Raw genomic sequence first — 13,264 nt, 5'->3', positions numbered from 1 at the left:
TTTTTGTCACGTCAAGAAATGTGATAAATCGTCCTTATCTGTGTGCCGCCCGTGTGGTCCTAGAGATAATCCTAGGCGGCTGGCTAGGCTGCTGGAAATGTGGGAAATGTGCTGAAAATTTGGCTGAAGTGGCTTCCCACTGGGTGTTCCTTCAGCTGGCGTTAGCTCAGCTGGGTTGCTTCACCTAGAGCTTCAATAAACGCTGTGTGTCTGCCAGCCTGACCCAGATGCAGTTAGTGGTTCGATATTGATGTGCAGGATTTGGGTGGAGGAAGAAGTCGAGTAACCTAATGGGAGGTTTTTCAGAGCTCTGTGTGCACCTCTGGTTGAGTTATATTTGGTAGGACCAGCAGACCAGGGAAGGCTTTGACCCTTCTCACCAGTACAGTGTCCTGGGAACACAATAGTACAAAGCACCTCCAGCCCTGAACCACACCACCCATTTCCTTCTGCTCCCATTAAATGTCTTTCCTCACAGCCTTCCTGTTCTGCAAATAGACATAACCTGCATTTTTGCCTTTCCTTACAGCACAGGGAGCACTTCAGTGATCTCTAACTCTGCATCACTTCAGATTATGTATCTAGGCATACACAGTCCAGGAGTCCTGCAGGCCATTGATGACAACTTGTTGATGGAGGCAGTGGGTGAGCCACTGAGGAGAGGTGTGCTGCTGGGCCTTGTATGGACAAACAAACAAGGTCTGGTTGGAAATGTAAAGGTTGGGGGCAGCACTGGCTGTAGTGACTGTGAGGTGGTGGAGTTCAGGATCCTGTGTGAATGAAGCAGGGTAATAGGTAGGATTTCATCCCTGGACTTGAACTTCTTCAAGAACCTACGTGGAGGAATCCCACGGGCTATGGTTCTAGGAAGAAAGAAGGAGGGTGGGTGAGGGTCAGTAGAGCTGGTGATTCAAGTAACACTTCCTTCAAGATCAAGATCAGTACATCCCTATGAGTAAGAAGTCAAACAAAGGTGTCAGGATGAGCAAGGAGCCCCTGGGAAAACTGAAGCAGAAGGAAGTACACGGTATGTGTACTTCTGAAAAAGGCACAGGCCACTTGGGAAGAATATGAGAATGTTGTCAGAGTATGCAGGGATACGACAAGGAAGACTAAGGCCCATGTGGAATTAAATCTGGCAAGGAATGCCAAGGACAACAATAAAGGCTTCTTCAAATACATCAGTAGCAAGACGAAGACTTGAGAAAATGTGGGCCCACTGCTCAGTGGAGTGGATGCTGTTGTGGTGAAGGATACAGAGAAGGAAGGGTTACTGAATGCCTTCTTTGCTTCAGTCTTTACTAAGGCCAGCTCTCAGGAATCCTAGATGCTGGAGACAAGAAAAAGTCTGGAGAAAGAAAGACTTCCCTTGAATTGAGGAGGATTGTCTTAGAGATAATTTATGCCAACTCACATATCCATAAGCCCACATGGGATGCACCCATGAGTGCTGAGGAAGCAGGTGGGTGATATTGCTAAGCCACTCTACATAATCTTTGAAAGGTCATGAAGAGGTGAAGTGCCTGAGGACTGGAAGAAAGCCAATGTCACTCCAGTCTTCAAAAAGGGCAAGAAGGAGGACCTAGGAAACTACAAGCCAATCAGCCTCACCTTCATCCTTGTAAAGGTGATGGAACAGCTCGTACTGGAAATCATGCATAACCATTCTGATAGCCTTCTATGACTGGATGGAGAAATGAAGGGAGAGCAGTAGATGTTGTCTACCTGCACTTCAGCAAGGCTTTTGACACTCTGCCACAACATCCTCATAGCTAATCTCAGGAATTGTGAGTTAGATGACTGGACAGTGAGGTGGATTGAGAACTGTCTGAATGGCAGAACTCAGAGGGTTGTGATCAGCAGCACAGTCTATTTGGAAGCCTTTAGCTAACGGTGTCCTTCAGGGGTCAGTACTAAGCCCCATCTTGTTCAATTTATTCATCGATGACCTGGATGAAGGGACAGAGTGCACCCTCCACAAGTCTGCTGGTGACACAAAATGGGGAGGAATAGCTGATCCACCAGAAAGCTGTGCTGTCATTCAGAGAGACCTGGACAGGCTGGGGAGTTGGGCTGAGAGGAACCTCATGAAGTTCAACAAGGGCAAGTGCAGGGTCCTGCAGCTAGGGAGGAATAATCCCAAGCACAGGTACAGGCTGGGGTCTGACCTGCTGGAGAGCAGCTCTGCGGAGAGGGACCTGGAAGTCCTGGTGGACAACAAGTTAACCATGAGCCAGCAATGTGCCCTTGTGTCCAAGAATGCCAATGGGATCCTGGGGTGCATTAGGGAGCATTGCCAGCAGGTCAAGGGAGGTGATCCTGCCCCTCTACTCAGCCCTGGTGAGATCTTACCTGCAGTGCTGTGTCCAGGTCTGGGCTTTGCAGTACAGGAGAGACCTGGAGCTCCTGGGGTGAGTCCAGTGGAGGGCTACGAAGATGATCAGGGGACTGGAGTGTCTCTTTTTGTGAGCAGAGGCTGAGAGGGCGTGTTTAGCATGGAAAAAGAGAAGGCTGAGAGGGGATGTTACCATTGCATATACACGTATAAGTATCTTAAGAGAGGGTGTCAAGATGATGGGGCTGGATTTTTTTTTTTTGTGGTGCCCAGTAATAGAACAAGAAGCAACAAAGCAACAGCCACAAACTGAAACAGAGGTATTTCCATTTGAATATGAGGAAAAATTTCTTTACTGTTTGGGTGACGGAGCACTGGAACTTGTTGCCCAGAGAGGTTGTGGAGATTCCTTCTCTGGAGATATTCAAAACCCACCAGGAAGTGATCCTGTGCAACGTGCTCTAGGTGACCCTGCTTGAGCAGGGCAGTTGGACTAGATGATCTCTAGAAGTCTCTTCCAATCACTGTGATTCTGTGATCTGATGCCTAACGTAGCTGACCCCGGTCAACATGCTCATCATATGCAGAGATTCAGGGATTTATCTGTCACAACCACCAAGATACCCAGCTCACCATGTGACAGTGGTTTTCAGTCTTTGGCAAAGTGATTAGATTTTCAAAAACCCTTTTTTCAGGCACGTGTGACTAACATTTACATCACTTATCATTCTAAGCTTTTTTACCAACTCACTGTTCTCATTTGTTTACCTGAGCTCACATTTTATTTTGAAATTCTGTAGTCCAGAAGAATGTACCAAAATTCTTCTGACTCCATTCTTGCAATGTTTTAGTTCCAAGAACTGAATAAATGTTCTTTTGAATGGAAAAGGTAAACTTTAAAGTTAAGAAACACTTTTATGAATCCCTGAAGCGGAGCTTGCTTGAGATTGCAGAAAGGCCATTCCGTCAAGAAGGCTAGTTGCTGTTACATTGAATGTGATAACATTTAGTTGCTATCTAATCAAATCACAGCTATTATACAGTTCTGGTGAAAATTCGGGTACTAAAGAACAGGATCTTTAAAATCCAGCTAAATGTGGAATATATCAGGAAACACTGAAGCATAGTGCACTTAGAGGAAGCATTGCATCTCTTCACATTTCTTGGTCATTTGGAAGATATTGCTTTTAAAGGTAAATGGGTTCAGTTCCTCATTCTGCTTGAATTTGTGTTTCCTACTTTCTGGCTAATAGCTGCAAGGCTTCAAAATATGTTCAGACCCATCTCCATGTTCTCCATATTTTCCTTTGCATGGTGTAGATCAAGACTTAGGCCAAAGAAAAAGAATGGCAGAGTATCCTAGTGTATCACTGGGGATCAGGGAGATGTGGTATTTAGTTATTGCTGCAATCTATTTTAAACCACTCCGTAGAACTATAAAGTTATTTTCACTCACGTCCTTCACCAGTAAATGTTAAACTTTTATATTCAGAGAGGAACAGCTTCAACAGAAGTACTTGACAAGTACTTAGTGATCAGAGGGGGAGCTACCATTTTGCTGCTGCTAGGCAAAGGACAAAATTAAGTGCTCCTCTGCCGTGTACTGAGTAAGTTCTCTGGCAACAGAGGTCCTCAGCAAACATACAGCATCTCCTTTTAGTTGTTTTGTGCATTGAAGGAGGAGTTATTTGCTAATCCATGATGAGGGAGGCATTGACCCACATATTGCTTGGGGAGGAGTGGGTGTGTGCCCTGCTGGTTGCTGTTTTCTATGCCATTGCTTCAGGAAGTGAAGAGCTGGATGCAAGGGGGATGGCCTTTGGTAGGCTCCTTCATCTCCCTCCTCCCACATTGTGGCAGACATTGAAACTCCGTTTCCCCAACCTTTCATCAGGGAGCAGCTCCCTGGGGGCTGAGAAGCCAAGCACAACATGGCTGGGCAAGGCCAGACAGGGCCGGAGCAGGGCAGGCCGGGGCCAGGACCCAGTCCTGCCTGCCAGGCAGTGTCCTGCTGATGAGACAGACCTGAGGACAATCTGGGGAGTCAGTCCACTGGTCCAGGATCCATAGAGCCTGTAGCAAGGCCTGGCACAGTGGTAGCCAAGCTGAAGAGCAACGCTTCTGTGATAGGGACTGGGGGTCATGGGCAGGGAGCTGGTGGAGCACCCAGGTGAGGCTGGTCAGGGCCACTAAGGCCCTTTGGTGCCCTTAGGGGCACATCACCCTTATGCCTGTAGCACCTGCATTCAGTAAAAGGTAATATATGCAACACTGGTTTTAATTTAAGCACCGTTTCAAAACCATTTATGTGGCAAAGATTGCATCTTTCAGTATAAATTTCTGTCTAAAGAAGTAGAAGTTGGAAAGCAATCATCACCTGTGTTTACAGATAAAAGCAAGCCCACCAGCATGGCACACTGGGAGAGGCCAGGTTATGAAAATAGCCAAAGACATTTCCGTAGAGAATAGGTTCAATTTTTGAGCATTACAATCTATATACTCAATCGTGAATAAGTCACACTGAGAATGAAACATTTTGAAATATGCATATAAACACCCACACTTAATATTAAACTGCCAGAATGGCTCACCCACACTATTCTCCTAAATGCACAACAGACCTATGTGTGACTGTTGCATTAATGGGAAAAAAAATCCCAGAAATTGGCAGACTGCTAACGAAGAATAGCTGTCTTCATAAAAACATAATTATGCAACTTCAAATTCAAGAAAAATATAAACAAAACTTCATTTCTAGAATAAATGTTTGCCGGGATTAATACTTCTCAGTTCAGAAATGTCATTCTTTAAATATTTAACTAAGAAAATTCATTTTGTTCCATTATTTTTCCCAAAGAGATCTTGAATTTTACATATTTCATTGTCACAGCAATGTAGTATGGCTGCAGTAAACATAAAATTTGTAAGGTAATTTAAATTAGTGCTTTTCTTTTATTTTTTTAGATACTAGAGATTAAACGTACCAATTGCATCACCTGACAGTTTGCAAGATTGCTAGTGTCTCTTCTTTACATCTAAAAAGATTTCCATCACTTCACGGATGGTCGTTCCACAGCCTCTTGATAGATGCCATCCTGATACTCACATTCATATTTACATTTAGTAGGTTCATTCTGTCCATAAAATGGATATGGTCTCTCTTTCAGTGTGAATTCTCCTTTGTATGCTGTATATGCTTCATGTACTTGTGTGCCCTCTCTCGCTCTTCAGTCATTTATTAAAGCTATGAATAGCTAGCTTTTTTTATCTCACTGCACCTTTCCACAGTTACAGTACTGTTGAACTATGCAGTAACTCAAGTTTTACATTCATGGAAGAGATTTTACCCTCAACAAATGCTTGATTTTAATTAGAGTTTTTATAGTTTCAAACACAGAAAAGTGCAGGTTTTTACTATCAAATTCAGAAGTAAATCTCTGTGCTGCTGCTATAGAATTCTATTATACTCTATGAAAATTCATCATTAACTGTCTTGAAACTCTAGATGAGAGGAGGCAGTTCCATCGTTACATACATTTTCCATTCCTTTCTACTACTCCTGAGCATATATTTTTGGTAAAATCCAAGTACTGTCCAAAGATTTTGCCTATGTTTAGGCAAGGGCATATTCTACTGTATTTGAAAATCTGTCCCTTTTCCAAGACAAGTAGGCAAGCAATCATGAAAGCCTCTTTTCTTTTCTAGAGCTGAACTCTTCACTCCCTCTGCCAGCATACCTTAAATTCCTTCCCTTGTGCCTATTAAAGCTTGATATGCCTTGGAAATTAAATTTATATCTTGGTAAGAGGCCTTGTTCGGAGGATTCAACAAACTTTTAACAAGCATGTAGTGTATATAAAATCATAGTTAAAACTGTAAAAAGGCACACGCACCCAAAGTTTTATTTGGAAGCAGTGGCCAAGAGAGGCCAAAGAGATGCAGTGGCTGCCCAGGTCTTCCTGAGGTTAGAGCAGGCAGAAGATTAGTCTTCTGCTGAACTGGGCAGTTTTATTTGCTCCCCTGAGAATGATCCAAGCGGTTGACTCCTTTTGGCATCTCTCTTCTTGGCACTGACCTTCAAACTGGAGCCTGACCTGCCAACAGGACCTTCCTGGTTTTAAAGGAATATGCCCCTCAGGTTGAAAATGGTTGCTTGGTTTGTTCAGTGCTGCAAAGATGTTAGGAGTTCTTTACAGGTAAAGAATGTGTGACTTTAGCCTGATGCTTAGAAATTTCCTGGAAAAAAGATCCTGAGTTTTCCCTGGGGGTGGCATGAGCTCCTTCTTTCTTAGGATATGTCGCACTTGCTGCTGATGGTTGAATATACAGAATAAATGCTGGGAGTAGGTACCAGAATCCAGTTCTCTCTCTCCCTGCCAGGCAAGTGAGATAATCACTAGGCTTCAGAGCCAGGCTTCCTCTTGCTCTTTCAATTACTGTTTTTTTTTTTTTTTTTTTTTTTTTTTTTTTTTTTTTTTTTTAATGTTAGTGCAGGTGAACACAAGTAATGGAGTTCCCCTTCTTCTCATGAGTTTTGACAGAAAAGACTGTAGCCTGTTGATAAGACTGTTCTGCCAGGACTTAGATTTAAAGTGAGGGATTACTCACATTTTGGAGTGTCAGGAAGGGGTTGATCAATCAACCCATCTCTTCTCTTTCTCAAATAACGAATCTACCTGTTATATAGACCTTGACTGTCATCTAACTATTAGACTTCCTGTACAAGTTATCTCAAAGGGACGTTATTTACTCTTCATTCTGACACATCCTAAAGGAAGCAGTGGCTGCTGCTGCTCTTTTGGCAGGAAGCAAATCTCATCAATAAATACTCATTGTGCTGTGCTTGGGATTCAGATCTCATGGGGATTTAAGCATTCTGTTCTGTCATCTAGGTGCCAGCTACCTCTAGGTGCCAGTTGGATGCTTCTGCATACATTTAGCTGCACACAATGGGGTAACTCCAGCATGTACAGAGACAAAATTAGGAATTGATTTAATTTTAGAATCCATAAATGTATCTACAATCACAACACCTAAGAAGTTCTGTAACAGCCATTTGGCTGCAGTTGAGCAGCTTTTAAATACCAAATGTGGATATTGGTGCTTAAAGTCCACTGGAAATGTACTGTAGATTATTGTGCTCTATATTGGCTCTGTTTTTTACTGCTGATTTTAACAGAGAAAACAGGTACATAGACCAAACTAGAAAAGAATATTAGAATTGTCAAGAAAAAAAAAAATCACTAGCTTTTTTATATTGAAAGAAATCTTATGCTTTGTGTTCTTTATGGTTCTCATATTCAACAACTGCAAATTAGGTAGAGGTTAATAGGACCTTTATACAACCAACATATCACTTCAGTACTAAATTGAAACTCTCTTTCTGTCCCGTAGTATTTAGGCATTAAGTAACCTTGCCTGACTTACATGCACAGCTTGTCTTGTGTTTCTTGTTAAGGAAAAAATAACTCTGTGCGCTATACTCAAGTTATTTGAAGATGGATCCTAGGCAAATTGTTTGTATTTGAATTCAAATCATCTAAACACTTAATAGCTAGCAAGTTGCTTTATAAAATTAGTTACATACATGGGTACATGGGTGTGCAGGCCTGCATGACTATGTGTGTTTCACTGATTTGCGTGCAGGGAAACAGAAGAGATATTGCATAGCATGGAAAGTCAAGACTGCAAAGCTTTCTTGGGGAAAGCAGTTAGGAAAGCAAAATATTTTAATTCCAGGGTTTGGGTTTGGGGTGGGGGGGGATCATGAAGCTATTCTTTTTTTCTACATACTTCAACATTTGGTATTTCTATTCATAGATCAGAAACTTCAAAACTCAGGTTCTTACCTGACCACCTGTGTGCCAAACCTAAGCAGCTGTTGGAAGTGTTGAGATCCCAAAATCTGGCTAAGATCAAGGTGACCTTCAGAAAAACTTCACTGTGCCAGTTAAATTTGAGTTAACTTGTTTGCAGTTTTGGTGGTGGTAGGGAAACAACAACTGGTTTGAATATAACTGTGTGATCTCATAGAGATAGGCATGGGGAGGTAGCAAAGAAATTAAAATAGGAAATGATATAAATACATTTTTCAGTCTTTATCAAGTTTTTCTGTTTACCTCATGACAGTGAGGAAGTATTTTAAGCCTGCTATATCATTGCAGCAGTCAACAGCCAAAAACTAGGCATAGATTATACTCCTTCTCTTTCTGATCTTTAGTCATTGGAGGGAGAAGAGGACTCTTCTGTCCACTGACTATTTGCTAAACATCCTCTTGCAAAAAATATGTCAACTGGTATTTTGAAACCTAATCTTAACTACTCAGATATTGGCTTTCTGATCTAGGATTGGGCCAGAAACTTGTCTCAGAATGAAATGCACATGAAAAAGTTAACAAACGGGTTAGCTAGATGAGAGAATATTTCAGCCTGAGTTATCAGAAAGATTTTGCAATGCCTAACTGCTACTGACATTTCCACTGTAGATTCCTAGGTCATTACATTCTACCCCATAACACCTGCACTGTGACTAACCAATTCTGCTTGTGTTCAGCTAGAGCAGTATTTTTCTTTATGGAAATCCTTAGGATTCATTTAAAGTTTGATCCTAGAAAATAGCATTCAAGGTCAGCTTTTCCAGCACAGAAGAGTTAAAAAGTGAAGAAGACAAGTGAGTCTTGTCTACAAGAGAGTGAACTGCTCTGGTCCTTAACTTTTTTGGGATACCTCTGTTTCTTTTGCAGGGGAGAATGAGTGTAAACATGGAATATTTCATCTGAAAACATGGAATATTTCATCTGAAATATTTCATCTGAAACTGAACTGCTGCTGGCAGCTCCAGGGAACACTCCTAGGTGAGTCCTGAACTTGCAGAAAGTTTGAGTGGGCTCAAGCAAGTGGGCTAAAGCAGCTCTTCCACAAAGGCATTGAGTATTCAGGAAAGCACTAAAAAATGAAAGCCCCACCATATTTCTTCATAGTTTGTTCCAGTGATTAGGTAGCTGTAATTTTGCATATACCATCTTCTTATTTTAAATTGGAATTTGTCTGACTTCTATTTCCTTTTACTACCTTTTCTGTGAGATTAAAGGACCCTTTGTTTCGTATTTGCTCCCCAAGGAGGTTCTGATACACCACAATGGTATTTTCTATTGGTTTTCTTTTCAATAAACTAATACTGGAAGATTTAAAAAGCTTAACTAGCAGTGCATGCCCTCAATAATTCCCCTTTCCCTTTTCAGCACTCAATTTTTTCTACTTCCTTTCAAAAATGAGAATCGTACATCATGAGTGTCAGTCTCACTCATACAGCACACAAAGATAATGTGATGCAATGCTCATCTTTGCTCAAACGCCTTGAAAGATCACACAGAAGCAGATGATGAGTTTTTCACTGTGATTTTCAGTATCATTGCTTTCCAGGGAATTAAGTGCTGCTTTCGCCCTCTGCAGCTAGGCATAAAAACACAGCACTGAGCCGAATTTGTATGCAGATACTTGAGCAGAGCCAGCCAGCAGAACAGGACAGGGTGCTCTGCCCTTGTCAGCACTCCCTGATAGGTGTGCCAACCACAGATTTTATCAGCAGCAGCTTGATACTTTACCTCCAAATCAATAATTGAAAGAATAAATAACCTCTCTCCTAGTAACTCCAACAAACAGAAATCAGCAGGGATTTCCTACAGGGACTTGTTTTTTATCATCTAGTAGTAAATCACTTAATTACTTATAAGGTAAGTGTGAAGAACATGTTGAGAATACTGTTCAGATGCAAAGTGCCACAGTAAATGTGAAATACACTAAACCAAGCCTAGACCTTTTCTTATCCCAGGCAGAATGCTGATTAACCTATTCATTACACTGAAGCAGTGAACTATAAATTATTTATGAGGAAAGGAATTTTTTTTCTTCCTCATTTTGGGCTCCAATCATTACAGATTTGTCTCTGTAGCCACAGCTGTTTCTTTCAGAAACTGAATAGCTGAGAAAAACAGGCCAAGTAGAAAACAATTCTGATTTCAATTGCAAATGTTTAGAAATTTAGAGAGCCAACAGGTAAAAGCATTATGTTCCTCATTGCTGCAGTGAAAACTCAATCACTAAAGAAGTTAGAGCCAGGCTGTAAGGTGCCACAATCACTGCAATTAAACACATTCAGCCATGTGAAAGAAAGGATGAAGGCACAGGTTAAGTAGTGTGGAGCTGTCGCCCCAAAGGATCTGCTGGAAAGATCATTCTTAGCTATCCAGTTTTGGGTGCTGCCAAAAACCTTGGTAAGGAAAAGATAGGTTTCCTAACATTGGAAATGCAGAAATTTGGGGGTAAACAAGTTAACATATCTGTCTGTATATGTTATAGGTATGGAATCTTTGGCAGCATGGGACATGGGATTTTTCAGTGAGTAAAAAACAAAACCAAATCATCAGGACAATAATTGTCTGTCTGAACCTTGGATGTTACCAATTGTTTTCAATACTCAGCCAAGTGAGCAGAAACAGATTGTGCAGACAACAGTTTGCAAAACAAAGGCATCCTATGCATCTGAGAATAAAACCTGCAATTAAAACAAAAATACGAGGTCACTAAGGGGAGCTATTTAGTTCTCAAGAAACCATCTCCCATTGCCAATAGCAACCTAAACCTAACCTCATTCTTTGAGGGTCTATCAGGGTATCTGACCAGTCCATGCTGGTGTGTTTTGGATCTCTCTATGCGGTCAAACATGCTTTTTACCTAGGTAATGTATAGAGGCTGCACTGTCCTGATGAGCAGACCTCACTGCTGCTCTCAGTTTTGGCATCCGACAGCAGCCTGGGCCACCCCGAGACAAGCTGCTGATGTGTGTCTGGTCGGCAGCAGTTCTCTCCTCTTCCTTCTGAATGCTCTTACATTTAAAGCCAGTCTGGGCAACACATTACAACTTATTTTTGGAAGTATGTGAAAGAGTTATTTTTCCAGCTTTTAAACTCAGATTGGTCAGCACAATTTTCTGAAAATTCATAGGGCATTCAGTTTTATTCTCTGCCAAGTGTGAGCTGCTTACAGAAGAGAACTACAGAGCACTTACAGCAGCCTACTGGTGTATTTACAGAACTGTCATGTTCTAGATGAAATCTCAAATGGTTATTAATCAGACAACAAGCCTTACACAGTTAGGTAGATGAATACTTTAAGACTGTCTCTCTCCCATTGCTGTAGATGTAAAATGAAGGAAATCAGTGGAAGCTCTGGAGCAAGTTCTAGACACGCTGCAGCCATTCATCAAGCAAAGACTTGTAAAGTCATGCGGAAAATATTGCAGAGCACCAGGGAACACCTCCAAGAACAAAAGAGTAAGAATATGGAAGATATTTTACAGCCTTGCCATATATTAAACAGACAAGTAGGTAGCCTGCATTCTGCTGGATTATGTAGAGAAACATTCTGTATTCTACCAGTTACTCTTGGGTAAATCAAGCCTAAAACGAAAAGCTCAGAATGAATATCCATATACGCAATTTAAACAGAACATACTAATTGCAAATAAACTTTTTACCAAATAAGTCCATGGACCTTTAAATAGAAGAAAGAATTTTCTTCTTTCCAGCATCTGCCATTGTTTAATAGCGTAGAGACAATGACCTGCAGGAAGCATGCTCAAGCTGGCATGATTTAAAGCAGCACAGCCCAGGGGCTTGAAAAGAGCATCTGTATCACACAGCAGATCCCTGATCTTGGCTCATGCCACGCTCCAGTCTTGGCAGGAACGTGGTTTCAGATGGAGAAAAGGTGTTTGTGCTCAGATAGATCTTGTCTCACTGAGCATCAGTATTGCCTAGCTCATACTGATTTGTGTCTAGTGCCGTACTTAACCTGCAGTTACTGGTAGATCCTGCTCTCCTGCTCACCAGTTGGGGCAGATAAATTTCACAGAGCGCTTGCACTCTGGCACTGGCTGTGCTCAAACTGGGGACGCGGGTGCCACCTCCTGGGCTTCTCCTGCAACCTCTCCTCGGCAATCAGCAAGGCAAAAACCCCGCTGCAACAGGCACGCTCGTCCAAGCAACTGCATGTCTCAACAGCTCTGTGTGATAGCTTTCCGAGTATTCTTCTAATTAGGAGAATCAAGATTTAGGTTCAGTCAATTCATTATTCATCGCAGCCAAGTCAGTAGCATACAATTGCTCAGTTTCTGCTTATGCTTTCTACAATTCATAACCTATTAAGACACTTACCTCACGTTGAGGTTCCCTAAAACTAAGTATTCTCACTTCAAAGTCACTTGCTATATCCTCTGTTCATCATTATTCTCTGCATTATTTATAGACTTGGCTGATGCTGCAGTTGCAGATACAAGTTTAAAATCGATTATCTTGAAACTTATGTTGCTATATTACTGTATCACACTTAAATTTCGAAAGGTCCAAACATCCACAAAATTAAAAATTACCAGTGATGTGGGCAAAGCTAGAAAAGACATTTTCGTGGATCAGAATAGTGAGTCTTTGTAATTAAAGTAAATGGGAGAATTACTGATGAAAGACAAAAATGGCTTTGTTTGAATAATTCAACCTTTGACCAGTTACTGAGGATGTACAACACAAGTTAGAGACTTCTAACCACTCGCTCCCCAGCAACAAAGCGCTAAAGAGGAAGGGCACCAGGAGCTTCATATAGGCTTTTAATTTCTTCATGCTCTCAGGGTACTTAGGGAAAATGAGAAAGACTGTGCTCAGTAGCACGTCATATCCCATCTTCCACCAAATTCTTTCCCCTTCTGCATTTTTTGTTAAACATGTTTTTTTTTTTTGTTGTTGTGTTTTTGCTGTGTGTGCGAGGAGAATCTGAACAGCTCTACACAACTGTACAGTACTGGATTATAAAACTAAAAAGTGAAATAGATGATACTGTGTTACAGTATATTGATCAGGAGCCATAGAACCACAAATC

The sequence above is a fragment of the Anas acuta genome, chromosome 2 (assembly GCF_963932015.1).
Source record: "Anas acuta chromosome 2, bAnaAcu1.1, whole genome shotgun sequence".
In the NCBI taxonomy this organism is placed as follows: domain Eukaryota; kingdom Metazoa; phylum Chordata; class Aves; order Anseriformes; family Anatidae; genus Anas; species Anas acuta.
The sequence above is the reverse complement of the archived record's forward strand: the minus strand, read 5'-3'. Positions refer to the sequence as shown.